Source organism: Cucumis sativus, chromosome 4 (genome assembly GCF_000004075.3).
Source record: "Cucumis sativus cultivar 9930 chromosome 4, Cucumber_9930_V3, whole genome shotgun sequence".
Taxonomy (NCBI): Eukaryota; Viridiplantae; Streptophyta; class Magnoliopsida; order Cucurbitales; family Cucurbitaceae; genus Cucumis; species Cucumis sativus.
In genome coordinates this window covers 21,317,724-21,330,005 of record NC_026658.2, presented here as the reverse complement: position 1 = coordinate 21,330,005, position 12,282 = coordinate 21,317,724, and positions in this window count along the sequence as shown.

Sequence of the window (12,282 nt, the reverse complement as noted above, 5' to 3'; positions counted from 1 at the left end):
AAGCGTTGGGCTGAAGTTAGGCAAGATAACCTCCTTTTGCCGTTTGGCTTGTTAGGCGAGGAAGGAAGGTGACAAGCAAGAAAGATTGCCCATCAAGGGTTAGCCATGCGGGGAAGACTTGACTAGGCAAGGAAGGTTGCACGCGAGGAAGATAGGCGGCCAAGGCAAAGCTATGCAAGATGACCAAGGAGGTTAGCTATGCAATTAAGACAAGTATGTGACATATTTTAAGCAAGTGGTTTAGGGTTAATCCAATTGTCTTAATCATATTAACATGCATTTTTGCGGCCAAGAAAGATGGTGATGAGTTGTTGAGGTGTAAACACAAGCTTAAGAGGCGAGTCTAATTAAGATTAAATGTCAACTTAATTTCATGCAAGAACTTCTATAAATAGGCCGTTTCAACATTGAGTCTTACAACTCACTTGTGCAAACACTCAATATAGTCTTGAAAGTTTAAAAATTGAGTCTAGTTTGTGAGAGATGGCTACTATTCAAATTGGATTCAAGAAGGTTGGCGAATGGATCAAGATTAGGCGAGGAGGTCATTTTTCAGGAGAATTTGATCAAGGTGCACTTCCAAAGGGCTACATGACTCGTTTCTTAGAATTTTTCTTCACAAATTTGAAGTAAAATAGTTAAGAAAATTTAGAGCAACTTTGTAGAAGGAAGTTTTTTAAAAAGAGCTATGAATTGTATATTATGTTTTTTCAAAGTTGGGTCATGATTCTGGAAATAAAACAGTGTTCTGGGTAGTGGCCGAGAGGCTTGCATGTGTAGGCGAGATGGGTGTGTGTTTTGTTCATAGAATTTATTTTGGTCAGTTCACACACATGACAAAGCCAGGACACAGCCAAGCGGCAAGGCATGCGCTCAGACTGCATGCATGACCTTGTGTTAAGAGGTTAGCGTGCACATATGCGGAAGCACAACGCGCGCAAGGCACGCAATGAGCGTGTTGGGTAGGCAGCAAGGACGCGCATGGAAACCCCATTGCGAGGTTAGCACACGAAGCGCGGCCTACCTCAGTGAGGTTAGCACACAGCAAGACCTTAAAGAGATAAAAGCCCTATGATAGCAGAAGATTTTATAGAACCATTCCTCAATTTAATTTGGGAATCTCAAAATACCAGTATATTGGCAAAAATAATTAAGAAATTAGGTTTCTTATTAAGACTTAAAAGGCTAAGCATGCTTTCTAATTATATGGTATCCCAACTCTCAACACCCGGTACACGTAAACAAAATGGTATATCAGAAAGGAGAAATTGAACCTTGTTAGACATGGTTCGATCTATGATGAAGTTACTCTCACTTACCTAATTCGTTTTGGGGTTATGCAGTGCAAACTGCAGTCTATATTTTGAATTGTGTTCCATCTAAAAGTGTTTTTGAAACACATTTGAAATTATTGAATGGTCGTAAAGATAGTTTACTTCATTTCAGAACATGGGGTTGTCCAGCACATGTGCTTGAGACCAATCCTAAGAAATTGAAATCTCGCTCAAAATTATGTTTATTTGTAGGCTACCCCAAAAGAACTAGAGGTGGTTACTTCTATAATCCTAAAGATAATAAAGTGTTTATATCGATAAATGCTACATTTTTAGAAGAGGACCACATAAGGTAGCACAAACCGCATACTAAGATAGTGTTAAATGAACTTTCTAATGAAACTACTCAGCCTTCAACAAGAGTTGTTGAAGAGCCTAGTGCATTAACAAGAGTTTTTCATGTCAGTTCATCCACTAGGACACATCAACCTCAATTGTTGAGGGAACCTCGACGAAGTGGGAGAGTTACAAACTTGCCTATTCGTTATATGAGTTTAATTGAAACCTTAAATGTCATATTTGATGGAAAAATTGAGGATCCATTGACTTTTAAAAACGCAATGGAGAATGTGGATAAAGATGAATTGATCAAAGCTATGAATCTTAAATTGGAGTCTATGTACTTCAATTCAGTATGGGATCTTGTAGATCAACCTGAAGGGATAAAACCTATAGGTTGCAAATGGATCTACAAGAGAAAAAGAGGTGCAGATGGTAAGGTGCAAACTTTTAGAGCTAGACTAGTGGCAAATGGTTATACCCAAGTTGAGAGAGTTGACTATGAGGAGACTTTCTCACCTGTTGCCATGTTTCTATTCGAATACTTTTGTCCATTCTTGCATATTATGGCTATGAGATTTGGCAAATCGATATTAAGACTGCTTTTTTGAATGACAATCTTGAGGAAACCATCTATATGCAACAACCAGAAGGATTCATAACTCCATGTCAAGAGCAAAAAGTTTGCAAGCTTAATCATTCCATTTATGGATTGAAACAAGCTTCTTGATCTTGGAAAATAAAATTCGATACCGCAATAAAATCTTATGGCTTTAATCAAATTATTGATGAACCTTGTGTCTACAAGAGAATCATCGATAATTCAATAGCTTACTTAGTTATGTACGTAGATGATATCCTATTCATTGGAAATGATATAGGTGTACTAACTGATATCAAATAATGGCTGGCGGTCCAATTTCAAATGAAAGATTCGAGAGAGGCACAATTTGTTCTGGGCATTCAGATCTTTAGAGATCGAAAGAACAAAACGCTATCTTTGTCTCAAGCATTGTATATTGACAAGATAATTGTTATATATTCAATGAAAAACTCCAAGAGAGGCTTACTACCTTTCCGGCATGGAGTTACTTTGTCTAAGGAACAATGTCCTAAGACACCTCAAGAGGTTGAGGAAATTAGACATATCCTCAAGTATCTTAGGAGAACAAGGGACTACATGTTTGTGTATGGTTCTAAGGATTTGATCCTTACACGATACACAAACTCTAACTTTCAAATTAATAAAGATTCTAGGAAATCTACTTCAGGTTTAGTGTTCACTCTTAATGGAAGAGTTGTAGTTTGGAGAAGTATCAAACAAGGATGTATTGTTAACTCCACCATGGAGGTAGAGTATGTTGCAGCTTGTGAAGCTGCCAAAGAGGCGTATAGCTTAGGAAATCCTTGACTGATTTGGAAATTGTTCCAAACATGTCAAAGTTAATTACACTTTACTGTGATAACAGTGGGGCTGTGGCTAATTCTAGGGAGCCCAAAATCCACAAGCGTGGAAAGCATATTGAACGCAAGTATCATTTGATTCGAGAGATAGTACATCGAGGGGACGTGATGTAAACCCGATATTTTCTTGGTCTATTTCATTTTATTTTTTTATGTGAAAGGAATCAAAGAAAAAGGGAAATTAAGTATATATATATATTATTTAATGGTTTTTATTAAATAAAATAAAGAGAAGAAAAGAAAAAGGGAAGAGGATTTGTACATTCGATGCTTTGCCTATAAAAGAAACCTCCCACTGCCAATCTTCTTTCAAATATTTCTTCATCATTTCTATACAAAATTTCAGAGTGACTTCAAAGGAAGGAATGCTGATAAAGGAAGAAAAAGAAGTTCAAGAAGTGTTTGTTGAAGAAGACAAGGAGTTTGCAAAACCAACTTCTCTATAGTTCACTAAGCACATCTCTGATTTTTTTTTATTGATTTCGAGCTATACAAACAGAATTAAGAGATGAGGTTTAAATTTACTGAAAGATAATTCATTTTCAAACAAATTTTATGAAGAAGGCTTGAGCAAATTCTGATGCTCATTGGGTGAATTTTGACAAAGAAAAAAGGGCAGGTGGTTTTCACGCGGAATCAAGAGATTTCTAGTTTTTTTTGTATTTTAGGATGTACCAGTGGATTTAGGATCTTTATTTGGTATGGTTGGAAAGATTATTTAATTTACTACAACTTTCATGAAGAAATTGTGAACCAAAAAGGACTAAAAATAAATAAATTGTAGGGCCAAGTTAAGGGGGTTGTGGTACGCGCGATTGTTGGAGTGGCTCAGTTTCGAGAGATACCTGAGATTATAAACAAGAAATCAGATTTCTTGAGATAAATTTTAGAGGACCTCAAAATGAAGATTTTAACATAATTAAATCTCATTTTGGTTAAGTAGTGGAAGAGTTATGATCATTTGAATTTTGTGCTATGAATGTGGAAAATTATGAGAAATGTGTCGATTATGGTTGATTGTTTTTTAAGGGATAGACTTCTTTAGCATTATCCTTATTGAGCCATGTCAAGCATAACATTTGAGATTATAATATTTAGGTTTCTAATACTCGGTTCTGGTTGTTTGACAGGCCAATAGAAAATAGGTTGGATTTACACATCGAAAAACTAGTCTTAGATTGTGAGTGACCAAAACCAGTTTTGATTTTTTTTTTCTTTCTCTTAATTATTAATTATGATTGAATGATCTACATATTTATTTACAAACTTTGAAAATCATTTGAACTCCATGATTATTTTCAAGTATGAGTTTCAGACTAGATTTCTTAATGAAAATTTATGCTAGCACGTGATTATCGAATGTTTGAAAAGTACTTGAACCACTGTGTTTCAAACAAAGCATGAGTTACCAAGTTTGTTTTAAGAGCTACAGTTTTTCACGAATAATCTAAGTAAGCTTGAGCTTTACGAAAGATAAAGATAGCAGACATGTTTTAATGTTTTCGTATGATTTTTCTGATGTTTCCATTTAACTACATGAATGAGGTGTTGAGCCCGAGGCTATATGGTACCGTGTACATAGGTTAGATTCCATTGTTGACGTTGAGTGTACTCCGTAACAACATTGTTGTCGTAAGTGCTGGGCGGGCTCCACTACATCGTAAAGCTTGTAAACATTTGTTGTACTTGGTGTGCCCTACACAACGTAGATTTGTCATGTTAGTTAAAATATTTTGATATACTTGATATTCCTTACTTGATTTCAATGACGTATATACTGAGTATTTGAAGAAGCTATTCTTACTATTATATGTCCATGTTTACGACTTGTATAAACAAATTTATATATGTAAGCTTTCACGTACTCTTACCTTTAAAATTCTATTTGAAACCGAGTCACTCACTGAGCTTTATATCTTACCCTTCCAAAATGTTTTACCCACTTTTAGGTGGAGATCGAGTTTTTGGTGCCTGATAGAAGCTCCAATATCAATTGCCAGTACGTGGTTAGAGTTGTGCATAGAGTCTGTTGTGTTATGATGTATATATCTTAGTATGATATAGATACACTACAGTTTGTGTAAGCTTTTGGAACCGTGGTTGTATAAATTTTTGTTGGTTATGTTTTGGTTAAGGTGTCTCCAGGTTTACTCGTGAAATCAATTATTTTTGGGCTACACTTCATGTATGTATATGATTAGTCTAGGATTCGTTGTGTTATGTTGCATGTACAATAGTTTATATACTAGATTAGCAAGTCTATCATGATTAAAGATTTCAGCAGAGTTGAAAAATACAGGTAGAGAAAAGCGTTGTCGGTCGACTTCACGCCGTCTTTTGGTCTAAGCTAGTAGGTAGTCTGGGAGGGGGTGTGACACATGTAGCTTCGACGCACAACGTTGGTGATTCGTTTACAAAGTCCCTCACGACTAAGGTGTTTGAGGGTCACCTAGAGAGTCTGGGTCTAAGTGACATGCCACATTTAATCTAGGGCAAGTGGGAGTTTACCGGGTGCATATTGTATGCCCTAGTTTCTTGTTTTGTGTACTATTATAGTGTTTTAACTTTTATGTTGGACACCCCACTAGCTTTAGGACAAGTGGGAGATTGTTGGGATTAATGTCCTAAATCCTGTGGTCTTGTAGTTTGTAATTGTATATATTATACAAACATTTTATTTATCTAATACAATAAAGTGTGTTATTTTATTTGACATTTAGTTGCATTAACCCACAAAACCAATAAACTAACATCGAAGGTTATCTTCTGTAATCTAAACATGTATGTGGAGACATACAAGTGGATCATGTTTAAATGATAATCGAAATGGTCTGTAGTAGATGGATAAGGATGGATACCTTTTCCTGGTGACACTACGAATACGACCTACTTTGTAGTTGTTACAATGGTTCTAAAGTGCTACAAATGATTTGATCCTAATTATTCACGTTGAGACATTAGAGCAGGGGTAATCTATACAAAGAGTTTGTATAAGATCGGACCATGAAATGAATAGTCTCTCTTATTAACACCGTTACTAATTGAGACTACATTTCACCAAGATGACCATAGGTGACTTGATCTAAATCCTGAGTGAGTTGTGAACTCTTGCCTATGAAGGCAGTCCTTTGATTTGCATGGGTGAGAGTGACCTATATCGCCAACTCTGTAGGCCTACCATTTTGGGGATTCGTCTGATTAGGGAGCTAGGAACACAACTACACAATAAGAAATTCATGCATTTTATATAGATAGAATAAGTAGAGAAATTGCTCTCTTAAGGGTTAATTCCAGGGCTTGAACAATGTGGTGTCACACCCTCTTTTGGCTTGAGAGAAGTTCAGTTATGATGAGTATATGTAATATATATCATTAAAATAATAAGTTATGTTTGAAACAATAGTGATTATGGGTATATTATAGTATATAATGTTCATTTAAGGTTAGTAAGAATTTATATTTCGTATTCGAAATACACTATGGTATATTGAGTATATTAAAGTAAACACCATTTTTGTGTTATTGAATATATGAAGTAGTATATATGTAACAAATCACATAAGTTATATGTATTATGCAGTAGTATATATGTAGTAATTAAAAAAAAATACCGATTGAATACATAATCCTTGTTAAATTTAGTAAAAAAAATCACAAAACATAAAAAAAAATCTGTGTATGTATTATTGAATATATTCAGTGGTATATATATAAAAAATCACAAAACATAAATGAATTATTCAGTAGCATATATGTAAGAAATAAAAAAAATAATGAATATGTAATTTGTGTATATATTGGTATATATACGTACTAAGAAAAAATCACAGAATATGAAAAAGAATATGTGCATGTATTATTGAATATATGCAGTAGTATATATGTGACAAATCACATAACATAAATTTATTATTCAGTGGTAATACCATAGTATATACTAACAATGAGACATGTAATAAAAATTATAGGAACATATGACCGAAATATATGCTAAGAAACATGAAAAGAAAGAACAAATTTTGAAGGAAAAAATATATGCTACGAAACGAAAGAAGAAATAATACATATGTTATATTGTATGTATGAAGTGATATTTATGTGTAAGTAAAATCTCGGTAAAGTACGAAATTTGAAAAAAAAAGAAAATGAAGTAATTGATTGAAATTGAAGAAAAAGAAAGTAATTGAGGAAGAAAACTAACCGAAAGTTGTATATAAAACAAAATTTTGAAATAAACTGAAGAATCAAAATGAAGAACGATATTCAAAACTGATGGAAGAAACGACCGAAAATGAATTATGACGAAGACAAAATCCTCGATGGCGCTGAAAATTTTATCACAGAATGTTCACTTGTCATACAAATAATGATATAATGTTATTTTTAATCATTAAATTATTTCATATTAGAACAGTTTTCATTTTATATTGAATTAATAAAATATTTCTAATTAATTTTCATAACAAATTTATACCTTAACTAATAAGTCAAATAAGGAAGTTGTCATTTACGTAGTTAATTAGTATAATATAAATAAGAAAATCATTTGAATTTAATTTCAAAAATTGTATATAGTTAATAATTATTACGATGTTATAATTGTCCTAAAAATTTTAAAAAACCTAATAAAAAATAAATCATAATTTAGGACTTTTATGAAATTTCCTAGTAGATTTAGGTCTTTTATCTAAATTTTTCTTTTTATATTTATGAAAAATTAACCTAATATTTATTAATAAACATAAGAAGTTGGATCTAGTTGTTACGTTGGTCTTGACCTAACATTTAGCTTGTAGGTCTTGTGGTTTATATATTTTTGTGAAAGACGGAAGTGGAGGTGGTCATGCAAAAAAAATTATGCATGTCATCTTACGAAATATTCAGTTTGTGTGGTGTGTGGTGTTGAACATTTTGTTACTGACATTGTAAGTCATTTCATTGAGAAGATTTGTACAAATTAAGAAAGCCTAACATTGAAGATTATTCTGAAGAGTCTCGACATTGAGATGAAAGAATTAAGCATAAAACATACGACCTAAAAGGAGCCTAAATTGAATCGTTCAAACACAGGTAGTTTAGGTTCATTTATTATCTTTTATATAAAAAGAATTTAATGAGAACGTAATATGTCAATGGTAATTCAATCGGAGACAGAATTTAATGAGACAAGTAATGAGAAGATTAATTACGGAGAAAACAGAAATTTTAGACACCCAAGAACGTAATATAAAATTTAATTTTCTCTTTAAACTTTTAAATGATACTTTAATATCTTTGCTAATTAAAGTAATAGTAATTAAAAGAGTAATAATTAAGTTAATTTACTGGAACAAAATACAAAAAATAATTACCTAATTCGTATAACAAAATATATTCACGATGCCATCTTTGTTTTTGTCATGAATTTCAAATTTGACTTTGTTGGTTTTGAATTTGTTGAAAAGAGTATTGTTTTGATATTATTACTTCACTTTATTCATATTTTTTCTTTTTCTTGTTCGTGATTTCATCATCTTCTCTTCCATAATTTCTTTATTCTTCCTCATCTCTCATCTTCTCTTTTTTTCTTATTCATTTTTTACTACACATCTGCATACCAAAATCTAAACGATAAGTTGTTTATCCGAAATAGGCAGATTACTATCTATCCCAGATAGATAAATAATAAATCTAAACTATCGTTTACAAATATCTAAACGATCTTAGTACCAATATCATTTAAATTTGGTACAAGATCGCGTACCACGTTCTTTTAGATTTGGTAAAAGATCATATACAAATATCATTTATATATTGTTACACACGTGTACCAATATCTAAACGACCAGACTATATTTAAAATCGTTTAAATTAAAAAAAAATCGCACGCGTATGTGGTCGATTAATCTCAAGGTACTTTTGTTATTTTACGTTGTGGGGTTGTGAGTTTTTTTTAAAAAAATTAATCTATACGATGTAAATATTTTCATATTTTATTCTATTTTTGAAAAATTCCTAATAATTACGTAAATAAAATATATTTTTTTATATGTATTAATAAGATTTGGCAAACTGGTAGAATGGTCAAACATAAATCTCTTAGCCACTTTTGTGAGTAAGAGTACTAATGTAGATTATTGTTTGATTTTTATACAATATCTTGGGTTGAATAACATATTTTTTTCACACACATATATATACATATATATATATATATATATATATATATATATTATTAATTGCTTTTTAAATGCTTCAGGAATGAGACAGTGAAAGAGATCATGAATGTGAATGCTAATTAATGAGAAAATTAATCAGGGAGAAAATGGTCGTTCGTTCCTCTATTTAAAAAAAATATATTAAGAATTGGGTAACTTGTCACTGGTTTTGATGAATTATCTAATAATTTCTTACTGTTTTTCTAATTTTCAATATCTTTACTAACTTAGACACGAGTGATGTAACACATTTTCTTTAACTAAAATTTGATATATATCAATATATGTATGCGTGTTACATGTACGTGTGTGCAGCGTGTAGGGAGTAGTAAAGGGGCGAGCATAGATATTAAGGAGAGATGGAGTATAGGAAGTCTACACGATTTTGTAACAAATCTAAACGAAACAATTGTGTTCTGTTCAAGATCTTGCACTAAATTTAAATGAAACAATTGTCTACGAAATCTAAATGATCTTGGTACACGATCATATACCAAATCTAGATGATTTTGGTAAACGATCATTTAGATTTGTAGTGAAAGAAGAAAAAATGACATAGTATTGATAATGAGAAGAAGAAAAAGCTAGGAAATGGTGTCTGAAAATGAGAGATGACAAAGAAGAAAAAAATTCTAGAAGAGTAACGACGAAATCTTGAACAAGAATACATGGAAATATGGAAAAGGAGAAGTAATAATATAAAGAAGATACTGAGAGATTTAGCACGAAATTCAAAAGAATACAAAAAATCTATAGCAAAATATAAATGATCGTATACTAAAAATCTAGAAGATCGTGTACCAAACATAAATATTTTATATTTGTACATGATCTAAAAAAAATTGTTGGAAGATTTATTTGGTACACGATTGTTTAGATTTGGGTACACAATTGTGTAGCGAAATCTTAAAAATCATATACGAAATATAAAAAAAATATGTAGCCAAATCTAAACTACTAAACGATCATGTTTCAAATATATTATGCTCGCAAGTGACCAATTAATTGCGTGTTGTCAAATCTCAACGATTTTTTTTAAAGATTTTTATAAAATGATCATTTATAGTTGGGTACATTTAAATTTGAGTATCCAAATCTAAACAATTTTTAAAAAGATTCTTTGGTACACGATTGTTTAACTTTGAGTATTTTTTTTGTACACAATTGTTTAGATTTGAACGATTTTTTATAAAGATTCTTTGTACACGATCGTTTAAATATGACTATTTTTGTACACGATCGTTTAAATTTGGGAAGACAAGTCTAAATAATTTTGTCAAAGATTCTTTGGGGTTTAAATTTGGCTACGATCTTGTTTAGATTTGGCTATCCAATATTTGATTTTTTTTACGATCTTTTATATTTGTTACACGATCTAAACAACCAAATAACAATTTGAAATTTTTTTTTAAAAAAAATTGTATATTGGATACACGATCTTGAACCAAATAACGAGTTGGAAAAAAAATAAAAGAAAAATTACAAGAAAAGAAAAAAGACAATAACTACAAGAGAAAAAATTGCAGATCAAGAGAAAAAAGACGATGATCAGACAGAAGAGGAAGAAACAAAATTAAAAAATCGTTATAAACCATTAAGAACAAATATAGAATTATGAAAAGATAATCAACCTAAATCGACTTTTCTTACATTGTCGTATGAGTCATAAATATTTTGACTTTTCTTAAATTGTTTTATAAGCTATAAATATTTTCACCCTATATTCTATTGACCATAAATTTTCCTTTAAAATTTCCATTTTCTCCCTCATTTAATTTCTCATTACTTGTATCATTAAAATTACCATTCATATTTACAATCACTTTCACTATCTCATTCCTCATGCATTTAAAAAGCAATTAATAATATATATGAAAAATATGTATCTAATCAAAGATATTATATATCAACTATTTATGGGTTTTAGACAATAAAATCCAACAATAATCTATACTAATACTCTTGCTCACAAAAGTGGCACCACATTTGTGTTTAGACCATTCTACCACTCTGCCAAATCTTAATACATATAAAAGAGTATCTTTTTATCTATGTAAGGATGTAAAATTATATACACCATATAAAATAATTTTGAAAAAGAAAAAAAGTCCAAAAATCCACGATATGAATATAACAAAAATACTTTGTGATTAATTGACCATATATGCGCACAAAAAAGCTTCTAATTTAAACAATCTTATAATATAGTCCAAAAGATCGTTTACATATTGGTACATGAACTTCTACCAAATCTAAACGATTTTGGTTAGAGGTGTAAAGAGGTTGGGTTGGGAGACATTCTCAATCCAACCCATATTTTCAGGTTGGTTGAGTTGCCAATCTGAATAACCCAAATTAAGTTTCTAACCCAACCTGTAAAATATAGATTGAGTTGGATTGTCGAATGATATTATTATTATTTTTTTCGTTTCTAAATTTTAATGTCTGTAAATGAAAATCATCAAACATAAATCTAATATGTTTCACATCAAGTTAAGCAAAAAAAGAAACCCTCGGAATTCATAGGATTGTTCAACTTTTATTAAATAAATAATAATTATAATAAGGAAAATTTTAAAAAATAGTAGATTTTATAAAATGTTTACAACCTATAGCAAATTCTATCACTCATAGTCATTGATATGCTATAGTGATAGAAGACTATCAGTGATAGAATTTAAAACTTTTCTATAGCTTGTAAATATTTTAATTTATTTTGCTATTTTAAAAATTGCCTATAATAATAACATATTTATCTATAAATATATTTATATTATATTAATTTGGGTTGGGTTGGGTTGGGTTGATTTAAATTTTTCTACCTTCAACTTGAGACCCAACCCAATCCAATCCGAAAAAAATTAAAATTTTCAACCCAACCTAACCCACATTTTAAACTAAGTGGGTTGTCCAAGTTGTCAAGTAATTCGAGTTATTCTTACACCCCTAATCTTGGTACACGATCTTGTACCAAATTTAAATGATCTTAGTACACGATCGTTTAGATC